The sequence below is a fragment of the Cupressus sempervirens genome, chromosome 10 (genome assembly GCF_028749045.1).
Source record: "Cupressus sempervirens isolate cs-2001-9-10 chromosome 10, ASM2874904v1, whole genome shotgun sequence".
Classification (NCBI taxonomy): Eukaryota; Viridiplantae; Streptophyta; class Pinopsida; order Cupressales; family Cupressaceae; genus Cupressus; species Cupressus sempervirens.
In genome coordinates this window covers 113,579,147-113,598,091 of record NC_143127.1, presented here as the reverse complement: position 1 = coordinate 113,598,091, position 18,945 = coordinate 113,579,147, and positions in this window count along the sequence as shown.

Below are 18,945 nucleotides of genomic sequence, written 5' to 3'. Positions count from 1 at the left end.
CAAAAATTTCATTGCTAAGCCTTCTTTTATTATTTTCTTAAGTATCATTTCATTATAGCCTAAAGTAAATAAATAGTACACTATATCATCAATGTCTTTCTTGGTCTTGATCCTCGTTTTATAGACCAAAAAATCAATCTTTCTCTAGGTTCTCTTCTTATCCATTTTTTCAAATCCTCTTCATCACTCAATCATTTGGTAGCATTTAGAATAAAGTAATTAATTGTATCACCAAAAAGTAGTAGTAGGTTTGACATCAATGACAAAATAATGATTGTTCCATGGTAGGTTTCATCAATCTTCTTCACTTCAACAATGTCGTTTAAGCATAGGCTAGTGATAGATTCTTCCATCTTAATAAGATCTAGATTACCTTGAAGTAGTTTGATAATAGTATTTTTCCCAATAGTTCATTTCTCCTTTTGAATGTCACCCTTCACCATATTTCTTTCATTCCTTTTATCTCTCCCTATAGGTTTCACCATTTTGGTCTCTATACCCATATTAATGAGTCTAATAGGGGAAGTAATTGTTCCCTACTCACTTGCATTACCCTCTTTCCTAAACTCTACATTATTAGGCTTTATTTTAAAATCATATCTTAATCATCACCCATGTCCTCCTCATATTTTATCTCAAAATTTTGAATTAATCATGGGGGGGGGGGGGGGGGGGGGGGGGGTGTTGAATCAAGATCTCAAAATTTTGACTCTAAAATCAATTTCATTAAATCATACCCAATTCATCATTAAAACTATAATGATGAAACATAAAATGAGTTCATCACATCCATAACAATTCAACACATTACACAATAATTTGGTTACCTAGAAATTCTTCAAGATGAAGGTAAAATTGGGGTAGGCATAAAATACACAAATCTTCACAATTACAACAATAAGGCTAACCTCTTAAGGTTACAATTTTGACCATAAGATATGTTCTACCCGATGAGAGGTATGTCTTGCCAAATCCTAAAAGAATATTAGGTTTTACCTTGTTAGAGGGCATGAAACTTACAGTAAAATAAGGAATTTGAATGGAGATTTACATAAGTTTGTTATGACCACTTTATTAAGAGGTTATCTATCTCTCAATTACAAAATAAATGATTTAATACCTAACCCTCAGTATACTCTATAAGTTGATCTTGGGTATTCTCTTTCTCTTGTCTCTAATATAATTCTCCTAATATGATAAATCTATTTAGTCCTTCACTATTAGATAATTTCTCTCTCTACTAGAACTGACTCTTCAACTCCTTCGCATGCATGTTTCCTTTTGCATTTTATCCCACTTCTATCTTTCTTAATTCTAGGGTCATCCTTAAAATAGACTTCAAGTGAGCCTTATAGATCTTGATTAGGGGTTTAAAATTCATCTTTTGGTGTCATCTTTTGGTGTTTATGTCCCTTTCTTTGATTGTTAATTTTTTTGCCTAGGTATCATCACCTTCCTTTGATGATGCATAAATAGAATATGATTTTCCTCTGTAGATTATAAATATTATAGAATACTAGCTAGAATGATTCACATATGATTTTGGGCCATTAAAATCTTACATAAAAAAATTGTATTGCTCAACAATTGAGTTCTTTTGATGCTCATTCATGTATGATTACTCAACTTCTATAGGTCTTTGTGCTTGAGACATGATAATGTCTCAATATGCTTAGTCATCATTAAATTTATTGGCTCATACATCTACTTAATCTTTATTGAATGCTTGGCAATCAGTGTTTTGTTGGGTCTAAGTATAACTTTCTCAATCTATACTAGATAACTTAGTTGTAGTGATGACCTTGTAATCTTCCATAGTAAATGACTTGAAAATAACTAAGCATTTGGTCACTAATTGGTAAAATAGGCTCAGAGATCAACAATCTCCCACTTTGACATTAGTGGCAAAAGAAATTTTTCATGAAATTATTCCTTACAATATTATATTATCTCTTCAGACCAAAAAAATTATTTGCTAACTAATATCCTCTTCTTTATATGTCTCTAATTGTAACTCCCACATACTTGTTACTTCTTCATTCTTACATATCCCCCTTGTTTTTGTCACTAATGATAGATGGGGCTTTTGGGGTGAGTTGGAACTTCTCAAAAAAATTCTAATGACTTGCTACAATATTAGCATAGGCTTGGATCCATCTTTCTTGTACCTTGTCCAAAATTTGAAACTTGATCTCTAGCTTGGCAACTAGGTCAATAAATCTTGCAATGCGTACAAAATTTGTGTCTATTTGAAAAATTTCTTTGCCAACCGAAATAACCTTCTAAATTATTTTTATGTATGGAAATAACTAAAGTTGAATTAATGCCAACTTGGTTCATATTTCTACATCTTTAGCCAGGTGAGTTAATTTAAGCTTGTCTAATTAAATGTGAGTTCATCGATTGAAGATGAAATTGAGCTTTTGTTCTTACTCAATGAGTGAAAATTATTCTTCATACTTGAATGTAAAAATAGTAATGATCATTGAGTATCTGTTGTAAAAAATCTATGTCACACAACCTCAAATATAAAGAGTTTACTATCTTCAAAACTATTTGCAATTTTGTAATAATAGTAAAAAGCTTGGCTTATTGTTGTACAATTTCATGTGAGACTTTCTACAAAAAATTATGCTCCGGTCTCCTTTTAGACCATTGTAGTAACTTCTCATTTATTTCTATGACATCTATCTAAACTTTATCAACAACATATACTAGTTGTTCCAAAATTATATGTATATGATTGACATCTATAATGCTAAAAGAATCTATAAAAATATCTCTGACAGTATGGAATACCTATATTCTCTTTTCTTCTTTCTTTAAATGTTTTTTTTTGGCCTCTTGACTCAACATGATTTGCAATTCATACATTTTCTCTAATGTAAGACTATTCAAATCATATGTAGGTAAAGTAATTACCTCATTAAGGTCTACTAACTCACTGTGATCCTCTTCTACATGAGTCATAGCTTGATATTTTGATGGTGTATCACTTAGTAGTGATGGTTGTATTTTCTTCCCTTTCTCAATTAATCTCTCCTTTGGTTCTTGCACTAGTGTATATATCACCTAGTGTATAGGTCTCACTTGTGTTGGTTCTACAACCTTTTCACTTGGTATTTGAATGATAGCTTGAGTAGCCTCTTTCTATTTTTGTGTAATTCCTCCATCTACTATTAGCATACTTGAAAATTTCTATGAATTTTATTCCTTCTTCAAAACTTGCATACAAGTCATTGGAGGAAAATATAAAATCAATGGTTCGTACCAAGTTTCTTAGCACTTGCAGCCTCTATAACTAGTGTGACTAACACATCATTAGTTTTATTAACTTCAAGCTTTTGATATTCAATTACTTGTAACAAAATTAGATTTTTAGAAAGTTTTCTTGAATCCTTCATCAATCATGAATTTCAATTTTAGTGAGTACATTTGGATTACGTGGAGATAGATCATTATCATCTTCAATTGTGATAGTATCGTTAAATTTAATTCCTTTAATAATTTCTTCCATTTTTTCCATTATTGAGCATCTAGTTCCTAATTTTATTCTTCAATAAGTTTGTTATTTTCTTGACCTTCTCTCACATTGCAGTGTAATTTTTACTCCAAATACTTCTTTCCAAACTATAATACTTTCTTCCTCAACTTTAAGAACTTTTTTCTTTAGAACTTTGCATGCCTTGTCCTTTAGAATAAGCTTCTTAATAGAATCTTTAAGGGCTATAGACATATGTCTCTTTCCCAAATATGCAATGATATGTGCCAATCTTATTTCTCTTATTTTCTTCTCTATGGTCAATGCCCATTTCCATTTTGTATCCACTCTATTATACAATCCCATAGAAATTCCAATTTCTACTTCCATAGATGTATGTGTAACTTTGATCAACATATTAATTAAAGCTTCTTCAAGTTTATCTTGATATTCATTTCTCAAAGAATTATATCGTAAGTCTTTAAGAACCAAAACATTTTTTGATCTATCAATTTTTCACATACCTAATCTATAGTCATTGTAAGGAGTCTCTTTCCAACTTGTAGATTACTAGTCTGATAAGACTCTATCCTTTCTTCATCCTCCTCCTCCTCTTGTGCAACTATCTATTTCTTTGGCTTCATCCAAAAATATTCTTACTTTCTCTTCTTTGATGGCCTCCCTAGTAGTAGTTCAATAGTGGGTTGCACTAACTTCATTATTGTGATGAACACCTTGCACTTTGGCCTTGATAGTGTTACCATGTCTTGCATGTTCTTCTCGAGGTCTTTGTTTACCTTAAATACAATAAACACAACCTTCCATTTTTTTGGTTCCCTTTTTTTACAAATAAAAATTCTTTTCCTTTTCCTTCCTCAACTTCTAAGGGTTGTCCAGAGCTTTCTTATTGTTTAGTTTGACTAGCCTTAGAAAAATTTATTTTTCTTTTCTTACTTGCCATAGGTGTGCTAGCTTTAGCAATAAACTTTATGATAATTGTGTGTACCCAACTAATTGGCACTAGCATGTATGTCTCCTACCAATATTGCAATGACCATTATTGATATATCATCAACATTTACCTCATAGGGCATAGGTATCAACCATGCTAGCCTAGGTATTATTTCTTTTGCGTATACAAAACCTGTATCCAAAATAATTTTTTTTTATAATAATATCTATCCAAAAATGATTTTGGAATCCTCATTATGTTCTTCATTTTAGTTTTGAATTCATCAAAATAGTTATCCATGATACTTCAAAATTATCTCCTAATCTCTATATTAGTTTATTCACCTAAGCTACAACATTTTTGTTTCTATCCCATGTAATTCTTCCAATGATAGGGAAATAGTTTTGTACATGTTAAAATATTCAAACTAATAGAGACCCAAACTTACAAGATGTTTTCTTATCTTTTCTTACTACTTCTACTTGAACTCTGTAAGTTGTTGTAACTATAGCATGAGAATATCACATTAATGATCTTTCTTCACAATTTTATATCCTAAATCAACTACAATGTAGGACATGTTGTTCAATCTACTATATTGATAAAAATTGTTTACAATCACATAAACAATAAATTCAATTAGTGGATACTAAATCTAGACTATTAACATTCCACATCCATTTTATTTTTCCTTAGATAAGTCTTTAATTTCTATCCATGTGCCACTCACTATGAGCTCTTAGGTTGATCTGATGTAGGATACCTAGTTAATCTTCAAATAATTACTCTGTAGATCTTGACTGGTCCACCTTCCAACCATACTTTCATGTTGTGAACTTAGTTTAGAACATTTTTTATCCATTCATTCTTGAAAACTTTGGGAAAATCTAGGGCACAAGTCAAACCTTTTTCTACAACAATTTTGAAATCATCTTTTAGAATTTCATCTATAAAAAACAAGTCATAAGCTATCCTTCTTTTGAAATCCCTAATTTTTCCAATTTTACATTGATCACATGATATGATTTCTTACACAATCAAGATTATAGGTAGAATAGATGATAATTCTCCAACATTATCATTAGGTGTTTCAATATTAAGTGTGTTTCTAAAGTTTGGTGGAGGCCTTAAATCATTCTGTATAGTTTGTGTATTGTTGTCCTTTGTCATTTCACCTCCAAACACCATTGTGAAGTAGTGTTTTCAATAAAATAGTTTCAAAAAATATAAGAGTAATAGTTACTTCTTTTCACATATTTGATAATTCTTTTTTGTGATTCCTTTCTCTAGTTTCTGAGATCACCTTTAGTCTTCTCTTGAACTCTTTGATTGCTAGGAAAGAAAAATAATCATTTAGATATAATTTATTTAGATAGTGTATAATAGTTGTGCTCAATCTTAACTTTAGCTTGATAAACATTATGTACTCAGTCATAACCAATTTACTTAGTCGTAATGTGATCCTCCCTAATCACTTAGTCTACACTGCAAGAATCAGTCAATATAGGTTGTACCATTGATGCTCGATACTTACTAAATTTTATTTCTAATATTTCTCCATGCATCTCTATCTAATGAAATATATGTTTTCAAAAATTTAATGCTAGGTATTGACGTAAAATATAGTTTAAAATTATATAGTTCCTACATACCTCATTTCTTTAAGTGAGATGTGGTATGATTACTAGATCGATTAGATTGTGTGATCATAGTGTCTTCTACTATGTTGCTTCAAACTCTTACTACCTCTATCCATGTCTTCATCTTTTCTAGTTTGTAATTTTCATTTCTTGATGCTAGTGCAAGTGTCCTAGTTTTATATTTCTTATTGATGTGCTCCACTCTAAGACAACTAAAACATATTATCTTGCCATTTAGCCATTTCTTGTAATGTCCTCTAAAATGTGTCCTAAAGTAGTTGTCTAGAATGTGTCCACATTCTCCATAATAGTGACAACTATACCATGTGTTATAATCCCAATCATAGGAATTTCTATTTCTTTTTTCATGAATTTTTTTTTTCAAGTGACCATTGTGATTTCTTCTTAAATCTGCAATCATCAGCCTTATGTCCATAATTTTGAAAATTATACTAGTGACCTTGTAATCTAGATACCTTTCTAGGTTAATATGTATTTTTTATTTTGCATTCATGAACTTGATGTTCTATTTTCTTATATTTAGAACAATTACCACTTGGGTTAGGTTTAGGAGTTTTCTTACCATCTATTCTTTTGTAGATGTTTTTTGTATGTCTAAGTTTTCCATAGTAATGGTATTTAGTTTTTCCTTTAGCATTCCTTTGCTCTGCACTTTTGGAGGATTCTCCTTCTTTAGTAATTGAAAATTGCTTTTATCCAAGTCCTAATGTTTATTTTTCTCCTAGTGACTTCATCATGTATTCAAAATATTTGATTGCTTCAATTGGTTTGTTCATCATTTCCATGAGTTTCTTTTCATGACTTAACTCATTCTTCAATTTCTCATTTTGTAACTTAAGATTTGTGATTTCCAAATCTTTTCTGTTTGCTTCATGATTTGCAATTACCAATTGATTTATCATATCCAGATGACTATTTGTAAGCTTCTAAACTTCAAATAATGTTTCTTCAAGTCTACTATCTCTTTTCCTTTTGTCTTCTTTGGCTATGATATTATCTTATATTACTTTATTTTTTTGTTCAATTGCTTCTTGTAGTATGACAACTTACCTTTCTTGTTCTATCTTCAGATCTTTTGCTTCCTTTACTAGGGCATTATTCTTCTCAAGTAATTGTTATTTCTTCATCATTATTACAAATATTTTCATTAGCTAGAAAACCTTATGTATCAAAATCTTTGTGCTAATATTCATTAAGCTGTGTGGCGGTCTCTCTACTCCTCTTGAGGGATTTTCTCTATACTTCTCTTCTTGCATCTAATTATTATAACCCAGTCTATATTTCAATTATTTGATTTTCAATGATCTTTCCCATCTTGTAGAATTCCATCTTGATGATCTTAGACTCAAGTTGTTAAGATTCCTAACAATATATCTGAGGTGTGATACAAATTGTTGGAATATATGTATGTATGTATGTATGTATGTATGTATGTGTGTATGTATGTATGTATGTATGTATGTCATATGTATGTATGTATGTATGTATGTATGTATATGTATGGGAAACAAGATACTAAGAGGGAGGGAGTTTAGGGGTTAATCACGATCTTAAAATTTTGACTTAAAAAAAATCTCATTAAATCATACCTAATTCATCATTAAAACTATAATGTTGAAACATAAAATGATTTCATTTCATCCATAATAGTTTAACACATAACACAATGATTTGGTTATCTAGAAACACTCCAAGATAAAAGGTAAAACTAGGGTGGGGGATGAAAGTTGCAAATCTTCACTGCTGTAACAATAAAGTTAACTTGTTAAGGATATAACATTGACCATAAGATATGATCTTTGCAGTGAATGGTTTTTCTTATTAAAGACTAAAAGACTATTAGGTCTTGTCTTACTAGAGTGCTTGATACTTACAATAAGTCAAGGACTTTGTTAGGAGATTTCTATAGGCCTATTAGGACAACCCTATTAATAGATTATCGTTGTCTTAGTTATAATAAAATTGATTCACTACCTAACCCTTGGTATTCTTTGTAAGATGATATGGGGTCCCCTCTTTCCTTTTTCTCATATCTAATTCTCCTAATATGATAAATATATTTAGTCCTTCACTACTTTTATTCCTCTCTACTAGACTAACTCTTCAACTCCTTCAGATGTATGCCTCATTTTGCATTTCATCCCACTTCTCTCTTTCTTGATGCTAGGGTTAGGATTCTGCTTAAATAGACTTCATGTGAAGCTTCTAGATCTTGATCAATGGTTTAAAAATCATCATCTTTTGTCATTTATGTCCCCTTTTCTGATTGGTTAAATTATTGTCTCAAGATCAACACCTTCTACTAATGACACGTAAATAGTGTCTGATCTACCTCCACATATATTAAGTCTTATAGAAATGTCATCCAGAATAATTTTCATATGAGTTTATGCTATTAAAAACTCACACAACAAAATTTTATTCCTCAGTACTTGATTTCTTCTGATGCTCAGTCATGTATGCTTTTTCTCATCGTCTATAAGTTTTTGTGCTCGACACTTGATAACTTCTCAATATTCTAGGTCATCATTGAATTATTTAGCTCATACTATATTCCTCAGCTCCTATATCTACTCAATATCTATTGAATTCTTGGCAATCAATGTTTTTCTCAGTCTACGTATAACTTGTTCAATGTTTACTAGATAACTTGGTCATAGTGATTACCTTGTAATCTTGCCTAGTAAATGACTTGCAAATGACTAAGTGCTCAGTAACTAATAGACAACATAGGCTCAAAGATCAACACTTTCTTGCCTACATTATCAATGGACTTAGAATATCCAAGTTTCCCCTTAACAAGGGAGGCCAAGGAACTTTTCTCTCTTAGTCTCTAACTCAACCTATTAGTGCCCTTACTAGAAATAGTTCTAGTTCTTTTAACATCTAAGACCGCAATTTTCTCCATTTTGATCTACCTAGTAGTAGTAGGGGGCTCATTGCAAATATAGGTTTTAGCAAAAGGGAATGACATTTAGGAAACTTCTATGATTTTGATAGGAGATGGGGTCAAAGTAAAAATTTTTGGGTCAAGGCCTTTCTAGATCCTAAATAGGTGAAACATTAAGGCTTTGTGGTAAATAATTCATCATTAAGAATGACCTCTCTTCTTGTGTATATTTCACTCATAGTCATCCATAGAATGTAGTGACATGTAAGGAAAGGAGATACATTGTCTATTCATAAAGTGGTTAAGGATGGGGAAATGGAAATGGTAACACACCTTAATTGTTTCCTCCATAGTAATGTACCTCATTATGACATAATAGACCATGTTCCAAGGTTTAGGTAAGAATTCATGAGAAAGGACGATGTAGAAATGAACCAACTTTTCATCAGGCTAGAAGAATTTTCACAAACTTGTATCATCCACAACCCTTAGTTGCTTTATCCAATTTGTACCCTCCATAAATAGGGTAGTGTCATTAGCAATCATCTCCTCCATTTTCTCAAATAAGACTCCATTAATATTTATCCACTAATTCTTCTGAAAATCAACAAAGTGCCAAGTGACCTTATCATTGTGCCCTTCAATTTCCTCCATAGAAAGGGCTATTCTTCCTTACTTCAAACACATCTTTGGAGACTTGTCCTTCTTGATATATTCTTCAATTATTGGTGACTAAATCCAAGCATTGACATTCTCCATCACTTCTTCTTCCCCAACATCAACCACTAAATCATCAAAACCCTCCTTCATCTAAACAACCATTATGCCCACAAACCTCACCAAAATTTGTAGAGAAACTATTGAAATATTTTTGACCTAATAGTACAACTCATAAATACAATATAAAATGTATAACTACGTTTTAGATTAAGATAAAAAGAGGTTTTGAAAGGGGCTTGAAGCCTTAGAAAAACTATTTATTGGTGTAAATACATATTTACTATTCACACTTTACTTAAGTTTACTTAGGTTAATGCATTATTTTATTATTTATTTGATGGGACACTTAGGAGTTTGTGTACTTTTATGAGTTGTCATGTTGACAACACAGAAGTAAGCAACTCTAATTCAACACATGATCTCTACAACATTGGAGTTTGCATACTTAACTGATTTTTCCTATAGAAAACATAGTTATTCACACTCCTATTTTGGCACATGATGTCTACAACATTATTTTGCATGCTACACCTTTGTAGGCTTATCCTCTCATCATTTCACTTCCTTCTATGTCTAATGGAGAATAAACCACACTTGGTGGACATTGCCTAGTTGTATGACTTATCATGATGTTGATTCCTATGCATTCTAGAAGCATTCTAGAGGCCTTTATATATAGGCCCTCCTAGTGTACTTTTGCATTGAATTGAATACATATCAATATTTTGATCATACTCTTTCTGGTCTACTATTGTGTTTGTGCTTGAGTTCTTTGATCTTGGGTGAATTTTTCCCTTAGACAAATTCTTACATGGTATCAAAGCTCTTGGAGAATTTCTCTTCATATAGACATTTGAGACCATTGTTGCTTCAAGACCATAGTTCAAATCTAGAGTTTTGCGATCATTGGGAGTATCTAGAGCGAATGTGGACCTCGCCACTATGTCTAGAATGTTGATTCAGTAAAAATTGACTATAAATTTCCCTACCCTAGGCCAAAGTCAATTTTGAAACAATTTTTTATTGCAAATTGGAACCTGAAGGCTTGATTTACAAATTCAAGTATAATTTATTAGGTCTATAATTTAATTTAATTTAGATCTGTTAAATTGTTCTTCTCTACAATTATTTTTGAATTCTATATTTTTTCAAAAAAAAAATTTCCCTTCAGGCAAGCAGAGATTTTTTTTTGTATAGGTATCAGGAAGTGACACCTAGGCCTTGTACTCTGTGTGGAATATTCTTGCACTCGATAAAATCTACATCAATCCCACCTGTACCATTTATTCTATAGAGAATATTCCCATTTTAGTCAACAAATATCCACATTTTCTAACACATTCTACTAGCAACCATTTAAGAACCGGCGACCATTTCCCATGGCCAAAAATGAACCTCGACATCAACTAGTAGTCAAGCCCATAGCACAAATGGCTTTGTTATATCACATTCCTTTATCGAGTTTTAAACTATCATAGCTCCTTACTTCATAGCAATGTGGGATTAATCCCCAACATACCACTAGCCGTGTAAGCACTTCTAGTCCTACAAACTTATCTTTCTAGCCATTGTATACTGATATCATTACTGTCATCCTAGTGTCTTGAGCTCCTTGTTGGTGGTACTTCCTTAGCCATTGGTCACTTCTCCCTACCACTGCTTTAACCAATCACACTATGACAATGACAACATTGTAGACATTGCACTATGACATGTGGCCCCACTGCTAGCTTGGACTCCCAACCACATAGATTGACACATCAAATGACCAAAAAGGACACATACACGATGATGTCATCTTGATGTCACTACCATGTGAGTAGAGGAGGCTAATTTTTTTCTTGCTTTAGCATTTTATAGGACTAAATTTGATGGCCATCTAATCCTCATTCCTAGGCATTTTCCAACTATTTTGATAGTCACTTGACCATCAAATTTAAGGTCATAATTTTTTTTCCTTGACTCATCTTTAGATGTATTTTTGATTTGACAATTCAACTTTGGGAGGCCATAACTCAAACATTTGGACTCCAAATCAGGTGTAATTTTTTTTATTTTTGGTAGAGTTTCATGAACTCTTTAGAGGTGCTATTTTTTTCTAGTTTTGGTGTATGGATTTTTTAGGAAATATGTCTTTTGATGACTATACCTATTCAATCCTACATTTTCCAACTTGTAACGCTCCATATGGGCTCATCTTTTAAGGTTCATTTTTTTTGAAAGTGCATTATTTTTCATCTACTTTCTAGATCTACAATCAGATTATAGGGTTGTGTGGACAAAAATATCACTTTTAGACTTAGGGCCTTTTCTTTATTGTATTGCTTTGATTACTTTTTATAATTTTTGTACATTTGAGCGATAGTGCTTAGTGATAGATTTGTTCCTCAAAAGGTAGTTGTAAACAACAAAATCAGAAGTCCACTTTGTACATTTTGACAAGTGACCTATTGTACATGCACTACATATAAAATTCCAAAAGTATCTTTCTTTGGGGGGTCTTTTGATTGAGTGAAAAGGGTGGGGAGGTGGTGTATTGTGTTCTTGTGTCTCTATTTTGTGCTCTTTTCATTTTCTTCATCATGGGTTCACCTAAAGGTCCACTTCTAACTTCAAGAAATTATTCTACATAGAAAGTTATTGCATGGAGTATATTAATGGAAAAGGTCTAAGTCTTTAGGTTGATGGTACAATTACCAAACCCACTAATGCTAAAACACTCATTGATTGGAAAACTAAAGACCAATAGGCTTTAGGAATTATCAACACTTGTGTACATAGAGATTTGTTCTTCCACATTTCCAATTTCAAGGAAGCCAAACTTGATTGGGACAAACTTGCAACATTGTATGGTGAGTTGGATGAGGAAATGGGATTCCAGCTTGAGGATGATCTACTTCTATGGATCCAAAGAACTTTGACACAATTTAGGATTATATCAATAAAGCCAACGAGTTTAGAGCACTACTTAAAGATTGTGGTAATCCCATGAAGGATGATAAGTTCATTCATCACATCCTAAAGAGGCTACCTTCAAAGTATGCTTCCTTTGTTTTGAGTTATAACACTCATAGGTTGACTATGGGAAGTGCTTTCCAAAAGCCTACATTTGATGCTTTTGCAGAAATGTTGATTTTTGAACAACCCACTTGATAGATATGGGACTTCTCATGTCATCAAATACAAAAATATTGGTGGCTAGTGATGGGAACCAATCAAGTCAAGGAGGAAAAAGTTCTACCAACAACAACAAGAAGCAGTGGAAGAAAAAATCACAATTTGAGACACAACAATCCTCCTCAAAGCAAGGCAATTCTTATTCCAACAAGAAGGGAAGTAATGAAAAGAAGGACAAACATTTTTGTGCATATTGCAAGAAGCCAAATCTGATGAGCATCATTGAAAAACTAAAAGAATCAATGAGATGGAAAGCCTACTCAAGAAGAACAAAATTTAAGTGCCAAATGCTTCCAAGGATTCAACTCCAACCACTTCAAAGGGAAAAGGGCAAGCACTTATGGATGGTTCAAGTTCTTCATCGAAATGGATTCTTGACTTAGGTGCCTCATATCACATGGGTTCTTCAAAGGGAGACTTTTCTTCATTAAAGCAGTCACAAGTACCGTACATCTTTATGAGAGATGATACTAAAATGGAAGTTGAAGGGAAAGGACATGTGGAGATGGAAAAAGGGGAATTCAATGGCATTCTCTATGCTCCACACCTTAGCTCTAATCTCCTCTCAATTTACCAAATCACTCACCTTGGAGATGGCAACAAAGTTGAGTTCCTTCCAAATTCAATAATGGTGTGAAGTCTCAAAGATAATTCATTGGTTTTAGTAGGGAAAGTCAATCATGACAAGAGGATTTATTCCTTCTCCCACTTTGTTTCTAAGTCTCCTTGACATGCCTTATTAATTCAATCTAATTAACAAGCCAAATTATGGCATGAGCAGTATGGTCATCTTGCCTTCTACTATCTTCAACAACTTTGCTCAAAAAATGTGGTCAAAGGTCTACCTCCAATCAACTTTTCTAAAGGTGAATGTTCATCATGTTTAGTGGATATGCATCTCAACGATAAGTATGAGAAAGGGAAGTCTTCAAGAGAACCAATTGTTCTTCCATTGGTTCACATGGTTTTAGTAGGACATTTTGTAGTGACATGAGTTAGCCAAGGCCACTACATCCTTACTTTCATTAATGACTTTTCACGCTGCACATGGGTCTATTTTCTTCATCACAAGAATGAAGTCATCAATACGCTTCAAGCCTTTAAGATTCATGTGGAAAAAAAATCAAGGAAATTCATCAAGGTCCTATGGATGGACAATGAAAGTAGATATGTGGACAAAAAAGTTAAAGACTTTTGCAAACTTTAGGGAATTAATCTTCAAAATCCACTAGCATTTAGTCTGCACAAGATAGATGTTGTAGCACTAAGTATTAGGACTCTTAAGTCCATGGCAAGTTGCATGATACAAGCCAAGTCTCTTGATCCCACACTAAAAGTTGAAGCTATCAGTAGTGCCACTCACATACTTAACATGTCTCCTCATTATGTCTTAGATGGAAAGACTCCTTTTGAGGCATGGTGTGGTAGAAAACTAGTTGTGAAATACTTCAAAATCTTTTATTGTCCAACATGAGAAAACATAACTTCTAGGGGATGCAAGGCACCACCACCTAGGCCTGGTACTTTCATTGGATATGAAGACAATGTTAAGGCATACAAGCTTATGGATCCTAAGACTCATAAGATATTTGTGGAGAAGGACGTACACTTTAAGGAAAGTTCACCTGGCTTATAGTCTAATCCTCTCCACACTTCATACAATATGGAAAATGATAGTGACACCAGTGATAGTGATTCAACAAATTCAGATTTGTAGCATACTATTGACTAGTGTAGTTAGAGGTCACATCATCAACACTTTCCACATGCATAAATTTCCATAGTGATAGGTCTATCACAACAAGTATAGCTTGTCTTCAAGCTCCAGCAATAGGGTATGACTACATAGTAGACATTTTAGGTTTGTTTTTGGAGTCATACATAGCAGACTTGGGGGACATCATTGATGATATATATCTTCTTTTTGATGAGTTAGATCCCTCTTTAGTTGTTACAAGAGCTCACTCTGACCCTAATGTCCACTCTCTACATGATAAATCTTTAGAGGTTAATATGATTATGGATCCTTATGTACATCAGTTAGAGGAGGTCTTTTTATCATTTGAGGAGACAGTGGGTTCCTCAGGACAGGTTCTATGATGGGAACACAACCCAAGAATAGAATGGACAAAATAGAAATGGGGAAATTATATTAACTAAGAAAATAAGCTAGTACAAATAGTACAGAGAAAATAAACTTCAAAACATGCCCTAAGGGCTTACAATAGCATAAATCCAGAGATAATTTCTCCTTTCAGTACCTCCTCTCAAACTCCACTCCGAACTGCCTTTTACAATGCCAGAAATCTCCTTAAATAGACCCTGGAGGGTTAAGGACTAGGAGTACATTCTAGAAAGTGCTAGTAGGCACCCACCGACCAAATAGAAGGTTCCAAAAGCTGCATTAGAAGTCGGCGCAAATCTAAAAGAATCCAAAAATGGTAATCGAACTTCCAAGAGGCATAACTTTTGAACCGTAGCTTCGATTGATGAACCATTTACATTTCTGAAAAGCTCTTGAAGCTCTCTATAGCCCTATGGAGGAGCTTTGCTCATCCCCCATTTTTCAGCCCTTTTCAAGGTCATTTAGTGCCCCTAACCTGACTTTGAAGCATTCTTAGGAGGTCTCCAAAACCCAAAAAATTGCAATAACTTTCAAACCATGGGGCCTTTTGACCTGATTCTTTTTTTGGAATGTTCTAAATCATAATTATATTCATCTGGCCAATTCACACCTTCTACTTTACTAAAATGATGGCCCAATTACATGCTCCTATTTTTTCAAGATTTTCTAGCTCACTGATAGTGGAACTGTGAGAGTTGGAACCTTTATTTGACCCAAATGGGTATCCAAAAATGAAAACACATGAAACAAAAAATAAGTATAAGTACATTGTTTGAGTGACACAGGATTGCCCTTATACCTCTGGATGCTCCTGCATCATTCTACCTACATCCTTGCTAGATCTGCATTTGTTATTTTTAGTAGTGTTGGAAGCGACAACCATTAGCATCAACATAGGGATAATTGAGTAGGTTTTAGGGACATCATTAATCATTGGGATTCTTTCTTCACATTGGGGAAGCATCTCACTTGTACCTTTTTCATTGTTTCTTCCAAAGGGGAGGAACATTATTCAGCACTCATTGACTAGCTTCTTCCTTGGAGCAGCTATCACTAATTGACACTCTTCATTAGGGGGAGGAACTATCTTGTCTCTCTTCCTCTTATTTCTTATGGGAGACTTTTTCCTCTTATGAGGTTTTGTTCTTCTCATTGTTCACCTTTGTATATACTTGATGTATGTCATAATGGGGGGGTCTCTATTACTCCATGCATCTTGCTTTTTCATCATTCTTTTTGGGGGAGGGTTTTTCCCATTATTTTTTCCTTCTTTCTCCACTTTATGAGAGATTGCATTTCATTATGTACATGGGTACCTAACATGGCCTAGTAGCCAGGACCCATTATGCACTTCATCCTAGTTTTCATAAGCTTAAGGGAATTCCCTTAAGTTGCACTTAAGGGGGGGTGTTGGTGTAAATATGTATTTACTATTTACACTTTACTTAAGTTTACTTAGGTTAATGCATTATTTTATTATTTATTTGATGATGCACTTAGGATTTTGCATACTTTCATGAGTTGTCATGTTGACAATATAGAAGTAAGCAACTCTAATTTAGCACATGGTCTCTAAAACACTAGAGTTTGCATAATTAACTGAGTTGTCATGTAGACAACATAGTTATTCACAATCCTATTTTAGCATATGGTGTCTACAACATTATTTTGCATGCTACACCTTTGTAGGCTTATCATCTCATCATCAAACTTACTCCTGTGCCTAATGGAGGATAACCCACACTTGGTTGACATGTGCTTTGTTGTATGACTTATCATGATGTTGATTCCTATGTCTAGAAGCATTCTAGAGGCCTTTATATATAGGCACTTCTAATGTACTTTTACATTGAATTGAATACATATTGATATTTTGATCATACTCTTTCTAGTCTACTATTGTGCTTGTGCTTGATTTCTTTGATCTTGGGTGAATTTTACCCTAAGGAAAATTCTTACACTATTACATGGAAATATTCAATAAAGACCTAGAATTTGAGACTCTCTTGGAAACATAGACAAAAAACAAACATCACAACTACCAACTAGCAGAAAACAAAACTAAATTGAAACACTCACACAAAAACTAGGAAAAATAGTGGAAATAATGAGACCATTTAGTAGACAAGCTCCTTAAGAGCTTCAATAGTTTGGCTCCCCATGATAGTGACCTCCTCCATGGTACTCTTCAACTCATGGATGGATTTCTTAGAGGGTGCCACCTTTTTTCTCAAGAATTCCCTGTCTCTCCTTCTACGATTGTCCTTAGTAGCCAACATCTTCTCTTTATCACCTAGGTTGACATTCAAGTCAAACTCATCCAAGTTAATCTGTCTCGTAAAGTTCATGAACTTCTATAGGGAGGAATTGATTTGGCTATCACTTTCCTTTAGTATTTTTTGATATTTACCTCATTAATATTAATGTGATATGGGATTCTCTTGCACTTAGTATCCAAAATATCCCTCACTTTTACTTCATCATTAAGCTAGGTTTTTGGTGTGAGTGTTTTGAGGGGTGCTTGCACTGCTCCTCAAGAGACCTAGCTTGTCTCTTCTGGGAACCTAGTCATCCTATTTCCTTTATTGGATTAGTTTATTAGCTAAAACCAATCCAAAATCCCCTTCAAGAGTTTGATCCTTTGCACTTACCCTTAGAAGACTAACACTCTAGTTTTAGTACTCTTATTGACACTTAGAGCTCTAAGTGCAACTTGCTCACAAACTTCATTCTTCATTTTAGGGACATCCATCAAGAAGTGAACATTCATATTGGTTCCTTTTGATTTCGTTTAGCAATATCTTAAGGCTTCTTTCCTATCAATTTTAGGATTTAACCTCTAGGAAGCCTAATTAGGCCTAGTGCCAATTAGCATTTGAAATTGACTAATTCCTCTTTCTTGTAAAAAATCTCCAAACAACCCAATAAAAAAATTCTAGTTTTGAGAACCCTTTTGGATTTCCTAAAGTAATCTATAGGTCTTAAACTCCTAAGTTTTCTTTACATGTGATTTCTATTATCTAGGTCTAATAGGGCAATTAGGCCCAATTTATAGGGATTACTAGTTTCTTGATCATAACTCACCCACATAGATTGGTGGACTCCTAAAAATTCTTATAAAACTCCTCATAATCACACCACACATGATCATGTGGTTTATTCATACAATACACACAAAACCTTTAAGATTTTTTTATTCTTTCTCCTCCAAACCTCTAATTGACAACTACCAGCTCGCATGGGGCTTAGTATTAAAAATCCTCTCCCTACATTCCATGACTCCTACTCCTATATATTTATAGATAATTGAATATCCTAACATTTCTATCCAAAATTAAGGTTTACCCATGGTCATATTTCATGGGGGAGTGGAAACAATACTAACTAGTCTGGACTGGACTAGTGAATGGGCTAAGTGTAAAACAATTTACAAAGGAAACTAAACTATCTCTGCACTCTCAAAGTATGAACAATGAAAAAAACTATAATCTAATCCTATTACATTAATTCAATGAAATTTTTACTCCTTCAATATATATAACACCAAAAAAGATGAAAATGCTCAGTCTGCACACTAATCATAGTCACAAACACTATTGTATTCACATTAACTTCTTACAATACCACTTCCCAACTCAAGATTGAGCCTTCAATAAGTAGTAGATGAATTTTACCTATATTTTAGGCCATCTTAGAAGATTTCCCATTCCTCATACTTAGCAGATCCAAGGTAACTAAGTTACATGCAACATTTGTAATAAATTGCAAATGTTATCATGACAACTTTTTGACAACATTTGGCATCTTTGCACTTGTTCCATGATCTTTATTTCTAGGACCTCTAACCCCTTTAGGTCAATTCATAAGAAAAATTAATGACCTTAAAGAATCTTTTGCACCCATTCTATGTGTCTAGGACACATTTACAACTCAAATCTC